This window comes from Anas platyrhynchos, chromosome 5 (assembly GCF_047663525.1).
Source record: "Anas platyrhynchos isolate ZD024472 breed Pekin duck chromosome 5, IASCAAS_PekinDuck_T2T, whole genome shotgun sequence".
NCBI classification, from domain to species: domain Eukaryota; kingdom Metazoa; phylum Chordata; class Aves; order Anseriformes; family Anatidae; genus Anas; species Anas platyrhynchos.
In genome coordinates, this window is record NC_092591.1 from 2,335,700 (window position 1) to 2,348,080 (window position 12,381).

Here is a 12,381-nt window from a genome sequence, read left to right on the forward strand (position 1 = left end):
CCCAGGGCCCAGTTCTAGGCCAGCTGTGTTTAACGATGTTATCCATGGTCTGGGCGCAGGAGTGGAGTAAATCCATTGATCTCTGAAGGTCCCTTCCTACTGCACTATCCCATCCCATCCCATCCCATCCCATCCCATCCCCTGCAGTCTACACGTAATACAAAGAATAACAAATCACGTCCAACTGCATCGCATTTACAGGTACATGAGCTCTGAATTATCTTAAGAAAACAGAGTATTCCACAAGTGTACTCAGGCATTTATTTATGTTATAGCAGAGCATCGTGGAATTTAAAGAAGGTGAAAATTATGCGCGATGGCACTCCTTTAAACAGCAACACACCTTGACTGTTTCCAAAATAAGCCTTATGGTAGCAAAGGACTTAGCAATTTTTAAGCAACAGAAGCTAAGAAGGTGAAAATTGGTAAAGTTGCTCTGAAATCTGGGACGTCTCTGAGTCCATTCCAGCGGAGGACCCAAACTACATTTTGTCAAAGACTGAAGAATACTCATTAGCTTTTATTTTGCTGTACATGCCACTCTCCAAAATTTTTGTATGAAAAAAAAATAATAATAATAAAAAGATTCATGTAATTCTTCGGCCTCAAGTCCTAGTCACTCAAGACTATCCAGATAGCAACTTTTCTTCTCTTTTAAGGACATGTAGAAGAGGCTCAGTCTGTCTCTTTGCACTGCAGCTTACATTAGAAAGCACGAGGGACTTTTACATTTCATTTGTTGTATCTCACTTGCAAAGATCTATCAGTCCTCAGGGAAGCAGGAAAGACTAAAACATCCAGTGTAAAAAATATGTGATATGGGACTCTCACTTTGTTGCAAGGAATAAAGGAGAAAGGGAACGGCTGGGATCTAAAACTGTGTTCTGCCAGGGAACAAGGAAAGCAGGATGTTCAATTGTTTAGGCCCAGTTAAACTTGCAGTAAGGATAATAACTGGATAATAGCTCCTCTGGAGTTAGGGAGTTAGTGGCAAAGAGGCTGTGTTATCCATAGGAAGGAGCTCTAAACTTTTTCTGTAACCTTACAGAAGGAATGACTTTTGCTGATATCACAACACTATGGCAAGATGCTAGACAAATTATCTGTAAAACTCAATATCGTTAATCACTGCTCAGGGTGAATGGCTGTGACAGTTGATAAAGGTCTGTACCCTGTCTCCAGAAATCCTTGCAAAGGATTTCAGCCTCCGTGTAACCATGGACTCACAGGACTACATACATCTCCTGAGTTTCTCAAGTGATTTCAGCAAAATTACACCAAATTTGACATTGGCCCATCGTGTCTTCTAAATATTCTTCTCTGAGAGATTAACAAAACCCTGTCTTTATCCTCCTATCATGAGATGGCTCCAGTACCATCTTGTCCAGTGATTGCTGGAAATAATTTTCCGGTAGTTGCCCTCTTTACTCTTGATCTCTTTGTCTGGTCATCACATTAGTAATTTTGTTCTTCTGTAACATGAATGTCCAGTTCATTTTCATTTCTATGCAGCTGATACCTAACTTAATTTCTTATTCTATACCATATTGCCCTCCTGAGCTCTCTATGAACTTCCATGGCCTTCCACCAGTAGTAATTGAATATCTCTAAATTTCGTAATATTCTTCTCCTTTGTACTGTAGAAGTGAGATGACCCTCACTTTGTGCTGGAGTGCCTTCCATACATGATTTGCACTTGTTCTGAACAAGACGCTTTGTCTCTTGCAGCAAAAGCTAAATATATGCAATCTGGGATGCGTTTAATCATTGTGGAAGAGAGATTTTTCAGGTCAGCTGACGTAGCCTTTGCAATGTTGCTCTGAGTAAAAATTGCCTGAATTGGATTTCCAAGGAAGTTTTGAACTTAATTCAGGTTATTACTTGGAGACTAAGTGTGTCCAGAAATCTGGTATTTACGGGCATCAGATGACAGTGATTTCTTGGCTTGAAAGCTTGGTAGACTACATGAAAAATAAACAAACAAACAAAAAAAACATTACTACACAGTGTGGTAAAATAATTATCTGCCCTGTACACTTTGAAGGAAATGAACCCTCTGAAGGCAGTTAGTGAACCATGAGTGTAAAGAGAAAAGACAGCAATCACCTTGCATGCAGTGGGGTGGGAAAATCTATCAACAGCCAGCATATATGGTTGGGATTTCCTATGTTCATAGTTTTCACATCTCATAAATATGGTACTAATACTGGGGTGTGTTGTCTCAAGTGAGATGTGCCTGGTCTCAGATATTTGTTGACAGTTGTGTTTTTATTTTATCCCCTGGATAAAGCTTATTAGCAGCATTTACCAGTCCATGATAGCCAATATTTATTTTATCACTATATGAAAAACTTGGGATCAACTTTGCCTTATGGCAAAAAAAAATACATAATTATTTATTTTAACAGAGTCATCTCTGCCAATGTTGAGTCACAAATTAGCGTTCAGTTAATTCATCTACAGCAGAGGATCGGGAAGGAATATGTAATGGCTCTCAGATTTCACAGACACAAGAATATATAATATTCTCAGGATGTCTCACTGTGACACAAAAGGTAATATATATGTGAATGCATTCAGGGGATATATGTGCCACAAGCACTACAGAAATTCTGCTTTTTGTCTAAGATTTTGAAGGATCTTGGAGAAATGTTTCTGTTTGCTCATAAATACAGTTTTACTTTAGGAACACTTGAACCTTTCACAGAGTGATAGGCTAATCTCTTGCTGCTTGCCATGTATTTTTAATAAAGCCTGGACAAAGCCACAGCTGAATTTTGTTATTGAAGAAGGCTGGGCAAAATGATTTAACACAAGTTATTTAGTAAATCAAACCTTGGGAAACAGTGGAAAGGATTGAAGAGCTGAGCGAAGGTTGATTTCCACATCAGAGTGCTAAGCAATGAACAATGATAAGGCAGAGTTTAATTTAGTAATGAACAGAAGTTATCAATAACCTACTGGTTTTACACCACTGATAACAATATAATTAGATTTGAAATCAAAAGATAGAGATGAAAAAACTCAATTAGTAAGATAAAAAATGTAAATGGTGGAAAGTGCAGTTTACTGGATTAAAGGAAGTATGAAAGGTTAATTGGGAGCAAGAACTAAAGGAAAACTATTAGCAAGAATCTGGAACTGTTCAAAACAGTGCTGGGAAAATTACATGATAAAGCTGGGAACTGCACACCTAGGAAAGATAAGGAAATTACATACAGCCATCCCCTCTCTGCACAGACTAAGGAGGAAAGATATAGCAAAAATTCTATCTGTGGAGAAGGGAGGGTGGCAAAGCACCCAGCCAGCTAGAAGACCTGCCCTGGGCACTGCATCCTCCCCATTCCCCACTGCAAATCCTGCAGAGCTTTCATCCCTGAGCCCAAGATGCAAAAGAGCTTTGCTGGGGTGGGGGCATGTCCTGCACCTGCTCCTGGCTGGGGATTCACAGTGGGTGCACAGTCTGACAACAGCCAGGTGAGGACAGGCAGACCTGCAGCACCCTGTGCCCAAGCTGGGTGGCCACAGCTGCTGGCTGGGGGCTGCAGCTCAAGCACATGAAGCCACTCCATTTTTTCCTTGTCTCTCCTTACTTTATTTCTCTTTCACTTTTTGTTAAAATAGGGATGATTGAAGGAGGAAGGCAGCTGGAAAGAATGGAATTGGATGGATTTGGATCCATTTTCCTGAATAAAATAAAACTTAACACCCCCTTCCCCAAACCTGCCCAAACAATCAGTCTTTTCTGAATTGAAATATTTCACAAGAACAGTAAAAAAAAAAAAAAAAAAAAACAATATCATGACTTTTCATCCTATAGAAAGTTCATTTCACTAAATGTGGGAAAACCCAAGACACAGCTGAACTGAATTTTGTAGTTCTCTGCTGATGGGAATGGGAAATTATTAAACCAGTCAAATCAGATTTGCCTGGGAGAGAACTCGGTCTTACTGTGGTTTCCTTCCAGCACAGAAATGATCTCTCCAGTGTAACTGGAAGTGGCCATAATGCATGCAGAGATTACAATAAAATGAATTTTTGACCTGGCCGTGAAGCTCCAAATGTAGTTATGGTTTGAATTTGTGGACCTTAGACTTAGCATATACTGCAAAACTACAAACTTCTTGTTTCATAAGGCTTGGCTAAGCAAAAAATTACTTATAAATATAAGGTGCAGTTTCACTTCAGTCATGAAAAGAAATAAAAAAAGTAAATGTTCCCTGCAACTCACACATTGTGAAAATTACTTTTTCAGGTATTTCTCATGTTGAGATGAGTTTTCTAAGCCTAAAAACCTCAGACTCATAGAACTCCAATCAAAGCTCACATAAAGCCTGAGAGGCAGGTCCACATGAACCTCATGAAATTCAACAACTGCGAGGTCCTGCACTGGGGCCGGGGCTCTCCCAGGCACAAATCCAGGCCTGGCAATGAGCGGATAGGGGGCAACACTGCAGAGAGGGACCTAGGGGTGGTGGTTGATGAAAAGCTTGATGTGAGCTGGCAATGTGTGCTTGCAGCCCAGAAAGCAAACCGTAACCTGGGCTGCAACAAAAGCAGCACGGGCAGCAGGGTGAGGGAGGGGATTGTGCCCCTCTGCTCTGCTCTAGTGAGGCCCCACCTGGAGCCCTGCACCCAGCTCTGGGCCCCCAGCACAAGGATGTGGGGCTGTTAGAGTGGGTTACAAAGATGATTAAGGGGCTGGAGCACCTCTCCTATGGAGACAGGCTGAAGGAGTTGGTGTTTGGCCTGGAAAAGAGAAGGCCCCAGGGAGACCTCACAGCAGCCTGCTAGTGCCTGAAGGGGGCTGCAGGAAAGCTGGGGAGGTTCTCTGTGTCAGGGGGTATGGTTATAGGACAAGGGGAATGACTTTAAACCAAAAGAGGATAGGTTTAGGTCAGACATTTGGAAGAAATCCTTCCCTCAGAGGGTGGCAAGGCCCTGGCATAGGCTGCCCCATCCCTGGCAGTGCCCAAGGCCAGGCTGGATGGGGTTGGGGGCAGCGGCTGGAATTAGGTGGGCTGTGAGATCCCTGCCAACCCAAACCATCCTGTTGTTCTGTGAAAGTAGCACTTTGTTTCTGATGACAGGAATTTATAATAGATGCCTCAAAGGAAAGCTGGAGTGTGAAGTAAACAGATGAGGAATAATCTGCTCTGCAAATGAGGTTTTACCTTTATAGCTAGGGATTGCTTTGAGTGGTAGAACGTGAATTTTCATCTCTTCCACAGCATTTTTGTTATAACTAATTGCAGCCACTCTGGATATTCCTAATATTCATCTTAGCCACTAATTCTAGGTCTTGGCATCTTCTTAATTTCATTGACTCACTTAAGTGGTGAGTTCCATGGGGAAATCATTTGTTTTGCATATAAAAACATTTTTTTTTTTTTAAATTCTTTGAATGTTTTCATGCTGCAGTGTTGAGATGGGCAAATAAGAATTTCCCAAGCTACCTTCTCCAGGCTGTTTGTTATCTGCTAAAAGCTGATATTCCCATGACATTTGTCTCTTTTTCTGGGTAGTCTGTCCTCACCTTTTTAGCCCCTTGCTCACCAAATCTGGTATTTTTTTTTTCAAGCCAGAATCTTATTTTACCTCCTTTCCTTGAATCCCTGCCAGTTTTACATTTTTCTTCTGCAATGAGGTGTGCCAGGCATATTCCAGGTGAATCTCACTGGTGCCTTGTTCAAAAGCCTTTAGTTTTTGTCTGGTTCACCCTTCTGACCATTACATACTTCAGCAAATCTGCTTTATGGACCACAGACAAACATCAAGCAGTTTTCTATTATACTTCAGTGCAGGTTACTTTTTTTTTTTTTAAAGTTTCTCCAGTAATATACATCTAGATGCCAATTTTTAAGAACTTTCCAAATGAATGGAATATGATTTCCCTGATTGTTATATAACCTGTGTTGAATGAAGAAATTGTAGTCATTCTCCAGAAGAACTGCCTATATTGTAAGAGCACATTTTATAGGTGTTCAGCATGCCCTTTCATCATATAGAAGTTACAGGGATTGTGGAGAAGTGAAGACTAGCATTTGGGCATAAATGAGCCATGTTCAAACATAACAGCTACATTAAATATTCTCAATACCTTTTCCTTTCAAGTTATGAAGCCCTTTGAAAAGTCCTTCTGACTTTTATCACCTCCTGACGCTGTAGTAAAATGCTGTGAAGAGCAACTTTCTTTAGGCTTTTCCTTTGCATCAATAAACTTTATTTTGAAAAGTTTTGTCTCAGAATATTTCAGGCAAGACTATATCAGATGTTAACTCTTGTTTTCTTGCACTGGTGTTCAGATTCCTCTTTGCTGAACTTAGGCCACAATGGAAAGAGGAAATGGAGAGCACTATTTTTTTTTAAACAAATTACCGAGAGCATCTATGTCTCCAGAGCTACAGCAATTCACAGCATGCCCTCAGAGGTTCTCACGTGGAACATAAGAAAGCAAATTGTGCTAGAAGCAGGCTAAAGCACATAATAAAATAATAAAAGACTGTTTCTAAGGAGAAATGGGAGGGCAGGAGTAGCAATGTTTTGGAGCATTTGTATTTACTTGCAGGGATATAGACATTTTAAAAGTGTCACTGCTCATCTATCTACTCACTTAGTGAGGGAGACACAAAAAGGAGAGACAAGTAAACCCACCAGTCAGCCTGATCTTCCTCTCAACCCACTCACCACCAGCCCAGCTCCTCCTTGAGCACAGTTTCACAGGTCCTTCAGCAAGGAGCACGCACCCGGAGTGGCACAGCTTTGATACCCCAGGTACTCTGGGAAGAGATGACGGCTTCTGTTCCTGGCTGATGGTTACGAGGGGTGCCTCAGCTGGAATCATTGCTGCTTTGGATTACTCTAAGGCAAATACAAATTTGGGCTTAGTTAGTAAAAACCCCATCTTAATTCTTCTGCAGACACCATAAATATGTTTAAAGAAGAGAAAATACAACTGTCGTCATTATACTTGAATAAACTAAGCTTAAATAGATGCAAAATCCAGTGTGTTATGCAACAGGCATTTCTTTCATTATTTAGTTGGACCTGTTGGCTATTTACATTTAATTTGTCCTTTTTATGGGAGAGAGTAATTAACCCAAGCATTCTTGCCAACCAAATAGCGAGGACTTTGTACTGGAGCAGAGCAAATTAAACTTTGATGCGACAACGATGACTGCCAGCTACTTAAAGGTGAATCATAAAGGCTTTAAAAATCCTGCTCGCAAGATTCTCAAATGTGAACAGAAGCCTTTGGCTTTAAATGGTAATTAGCACTGTAGTTAAACAGAATTTGAAATTAAAATGAGGACCCACACATTTTCCTGGAAGTTGATCTTCGCTGCTCTGGCCAAGACAACTATTTCATAATAAACCTGCTGGAGTTTGAAATAACGTTTCATTTCCAACCCAGGGCTTTTTGCGCCTGGGGATTAAAACCTGGTGGCGTTTGTCTTTGGTCTTTTAGGACAGCTGCTCACTGCATTCAAGTGATTCCCTGCAAAACCAGGTCCAGTCTGCTGGAATTTCAAGATCAATATAAGAGCCATCCTGTCTCCCCTGCACTGCCAAGCACCCTATGGGCCACGGCTACACCTAACAAAATTCACCCCTTCAGAACAAAGCACACTTGCACAGAAATGGCACTTGCTGGAAAGATTGGTGGCCTTATGTCTGTGCTGGAGACATTTCAGAGGGCCTCCAATACGATGCCACTGTTATGTGTGCACTGGGGCTCCTGGTGCAACAAATGATGCCATTGGTGTTCACAGAATTGCCACAAAAAAAAAGTTTTCCATGCAGATAGTGTTCCCATTTTGATTCTTTGGAGAGCAGTGCTATAACTAGGCTCAGATGCTGCTTGTAAGCAGGCTGTTTGTCCATCCCCACACAGGGCTCACAGTGCTTGCAGATTTTTGGGTGGAAACCTCATCTCTTGCTCTCGCAGCCTGCCCGGGTTAGCCAAGCAGGTAATGTGAGTAGACATTATTACTAACAAGGTTATGCATAAAGTGACAGTTTGCACACTCTGCGAGTCTTCTATGAATACTGCTGCCTTCGCTATACAACAAATATATACTTCACAGCTTAATGAGTGATAGCTGAGCATGGTGGAGCAGACAGCACCATCAGCTGGGAGACGGCTAGCTTCATCTCCAGTTTGTGCTGTAATTTCCTTTGGGCTTTGCACTATTTAATATCATCTGGGATGATAATAGCATCTGAGAATATTCTCAGTATTCCTCTTGTTACTCTGCTAGTAGTGGGCTCCATTGCTTTTTCACTGCTCCCCATCCAAAGCTGCATGCTGAAGGCAGCTTAGTATTAATATTGTGCTCGAAACTTTCCCTAGGATTGTGCCAGGATCTGTTCAAGTACTTGTTCTTTCTTCCAATGCATTTATCACCTGAAGACCGAGCACCACAAGTACTTCTGCATGCACTGAGATGTGTTTGGAGACTTAGAGACCAAACGCTAGAACTCCAGTCCAAAGTGAGAAAGCAATGATGCCCCATGGTGGAGTTTCAGACCCAAAGGGAACTCGATTACCAGAGCACCTGTCAAAGCAGCTTTGAATCAAGAAAGAGAACTGCAACTAGGGTCTTGGATTAAAAAGAAAACCACTTTACAAAGTGGGCAAAGGTTTAAGGGGCAGATGAAAAAGCCAAAGAATGTTATGTTGCCCACATTTTTCTGTGCTGAAGCTTTCCAGAGTGGGCAGGTGAGCTCAGGCTGCACCACAAGCCTTTGACCTCTATTGGCAAGGGCTGAAGCAACTCTTGATTTGAATTCAGAAACAAGAAAGTTTCAGAGTTTCAGAACCCAAGGGCCCAAAAGGGTAGCAATAAACAAAAGAAAAGAACTGGGAGCCCCTTCAAAAGACAGCAATTTGCCAGTGCCAGCCAGGCAGATCCAGTCCCTGGAATGAGCCCAGAAGTTTCTAAATCCTGCAGAAAACTGCAGGTGGTCCCCTAGTGCATCACATCTGCATTTTGACCTGCTCTCAGCCCCATGCCAACCCAGATCCTGCAGTGCCAAGCAACAGCTCCAAGACTCAGACAGGCTGAAGGGATCTTTGCTGCTTCAAGGCAGCTTACGCATCTACCCCAGATGTTTCACATGAACCCATTGGCATTTTTTTCCAGTGTACTTTGTAGAGGAGACTTTCTACAGAAGTTAAACCTTTGAGTTTTTCTCCAGCTCTCCCCAAACAGAATGAATCTGACAGGTGAAATATACTCAGAGCCATATACTATAATTTTCAGTGATTTACAACATGCGCTCTGAACTGGCTGGGTGCCAAGAACATTTGAAGATTAAGCAATAGGAAAGAATTAACAGCGTTATAGGGCATAATAGCTTGCTCCAGCCTTGAAGCTGAGGTTTGACACACTTCACTAGAGTTGTTTTTTTCTTCTCCTTTGCAGTTCTTGACAGTCAGCAGTGTTCCTGCATTATTTAAATTACCAGAAACAGTAGTTGGAGGCATCAGTAACCCCAACTTCAACATTTAGGTTTGCCAGGATTTTTTTTTTTTGGCATTTACTTCACTCAGGACTCACCCCCACATGAAGGATCTGTCCCTCACAGCCCGTGGTTCAGGTGCAGTGCTTTGTGCAGCTCCGCATGAGGTTTGCTGCACTACATCAGCACATGAGCTGCTTGCATGGCTCCCATGGGTGCTGCGGTACCCAGGCAAAGATGCAGTCTTGTTCCCAGGTAATGACTTCTTCCCCTTTGATTGAGATAGCAGAGCTTATTAATACGTGATATGGAGACTGTTGGAGTCTAAGCACCAAACCTGTTCCAAGCTGGTGAGAGCTGCTCCCAAAAGACATAATCTTTGGGATCTTTGCAGATAAACGTGCTGTAAAAGGGAGAGTCTTGCTAGTCCAGGAGGAAATATCACAGCACTAAGTTGCCTTCACATTCTTTACTCATTACAGTATTAATTGCATAAATGTAATTGCAACGACCAAAGTGAAAGCTTCTTCCACCACTTCACCAAAGAAGATGCCTGGGGGCTCTTGCCTAGATTTTGCCTGTCTGCCAATGTGCGCCAGCAACTTCCCACCAAGGCAGATTGCCTTTCAGCATTAAACATCCAACAGTGTTTTCCACTTAAAGTTCTCTACTCACTCAGTAGAAACTAGATTGCAACCAAGAAGTTGTTTCTCAGAGGTTATTATCCACCACCACCTATGAGTGCTTCAGTTGACTGCTTAGGATAATGTTCAGTGCAGCTAGAGACCCAGACATTAAAAATAGAGCTCTCTCCTTTTATTCCCCCCCCCCCCCCCCCCCCCCGATATAACATTATCTTCCACAGTGCTCTGCCTTATGTCTGCTCTAAGGTCAGTATTTAGTGTTCATCAATGTAGTCTAGTGATATCCTCAATTATCTTTTATTTTCACATTAATGATCTTTGGAACGGGCTCTTGAGACATAAAGTACCAATTTAAATATATATATATTTTTTTTTCCTGTGGCTTCCAGGAAAAAAAGCTTCATTGCTGTTTTATTGTTTTGCCTTGCTCTCCATCTGACCCTCCACAAACAAGCACACACACATTTTACTCATTTTATGGATCATTTTTTTTCCCAACCCCAGGAGCTCATGACAACTGTAATTTTTGTTTTTAAATACAAACTTCCTTACAGGTGAAGATAATTTAAAATGTCTGTCTGAGGTCTGGGATGAAATTACTTGCAAACAAACAAGTGAGAATTGAATTTATCTCAGGATATCTGAGAACTGATTATCTTTCATATGCATCTTTTGTCCTACCTCCAGAGTTGCTTTTTCTTGCAAAAAATATTTACCAATTGGTCCCCTTCTTATTCTTGTCTTCTACTCTATGTATAATTATTTATTTAACAAATTAGTTTAGTTATACATCAAAGCTCTTGCCCATGTTTTCAGTAGTTAAATCATCCTGATGAAAATGAAATGGGATATTGTTTTATAAATTTGATCTTTTCACGTCAACAATTTGACTCACTAATACAAAAACAAGTTTATTACAACTTCTTTGAGTATGGACTGAACAGTATTTTCCCATTTTGGCAGTAAGTATTAGTTTGTCTAATTGTTTTTCATTGCTTTATTTGAAAATAGAGCAGGAACATAAAATAGGAAATAAAAATGTTTTATTAACTATCCATTCTAATAGGAACAGCATTTACTATTCATAGCAATATTCATAAAATTACTTATCTTAATTCCTCAATCATCCCCTGTGCAAATGCTTGGAAAATGAATGAGCTAATTAAAGTAGATGTTAGTGGAACAAGGACATTGGGGCTCACTTTGAACAGGGAAAAACTTCATGCAGCTCATTAAGGCTCTGAGTTTTGAACATGGCTGGGGGAGATACCTGTTTCCTGAGAGCATCTGCGGTGCCTTTTCCTCTGGTATGTTCACCACCCAGGTAATGTGGGCATCAGGAGCACAGCAGGAACACCTACAGCAGCAAAACAGCTCTGCTGAGTGACAAGCAGCCTCCCCAGGCATCCCCTGGGCTGCCTGCCTTGAAGAGAGCTTGGATCCCAAAGACAATTACAGACCATTCTGTGACCAGCCACACAGCCCAAACTGAAGATAGCACAAGCAGCACTGGGAAAACTCAAGAAACAAGAGAAGGGGATCTAAAACACAGAAGGACAGCAGCCTCTCAAGGCTAACTCTGTAAGTTTCTGGATTTAATCAGAGCCAAGGGAGAAGCATGACAGTTGCTGGTTTGGCACAAACTGTGCCCAGCTTTGTTCCACTTATTAGGGACATAGATAGGAGGAGGGTGAGAGGCCAGCCACCCGCTGCCTGCACCAAAGGCAGCTGGATTGCCCCTGCAGACCCACCTCTGGGCTGGCACAGGCTGCAAGGACAGCTGAGGTCTCTTGGGAAAGACCCCCAGAGAAACAGAAAGCCAGTGATTTCATCAGAAACCTCCACAGCAGCCCTTGCATCTTCACACTGAATTTAGACAGAGCTGAAATAAACCTCCAGAACTGATTTAAGATCTATGGCTCAGCTGTTCTGCTTACCAGAAAAATATGTTCCTGTTGAGAAGAACCAACACCCATCTCTACCAGCCTACAGAAGAAGCTCCCTCTGCCATATAGCAGGCTTTATAGCTGCCTGAGCCCCACCTTCTGTGAGTTATAGCCAACAGCTGACCAGAGGGTGGTTTTTTTGATTGCTAATCAACCATTTCTGAAAGCAGTTTCTTGGTTTTCACTTGTGATGGAGGATACTACAGATCTAATGTAACTGTCCTCAGAGTCATCTTCAGTAATATTGTGGGCAACTCATAATTAGGACAAATGAAAATTTGAAAGCATAGGAGTCTTTCATTAAATCAAGAAGCAGCTCTGAAAGT

The 12,381-nt window shown here is 41.7% G+C and overlaps 1 long non-coding RNA gene across 1 annotated transcript; it reads right to left on the reverse strand.

The window, feature by feature from the left end:
• Nucleotides 1–404: 404 nt before the first annotated feature.
• Nucleotides 405–12,051, reverse strand: LOC106018740 (uncharacterized). Its single transcript, XR_011809978.1, has 4 exons — nucleotides 11,861–12,051; nucleotides 11,380–11,466; nucleotides 6,655–6,861; nucleotides 405–1,961 (listed from the first exon to the last, which is right to left on the reverse strand). It is a non-coding gene; the product is annotated as an uncharacterized lncRNA (long non-coding RNA).
• Between the last annotated feature and the right edge of the window lie 330 nt (nucleotides 12,052–12,381).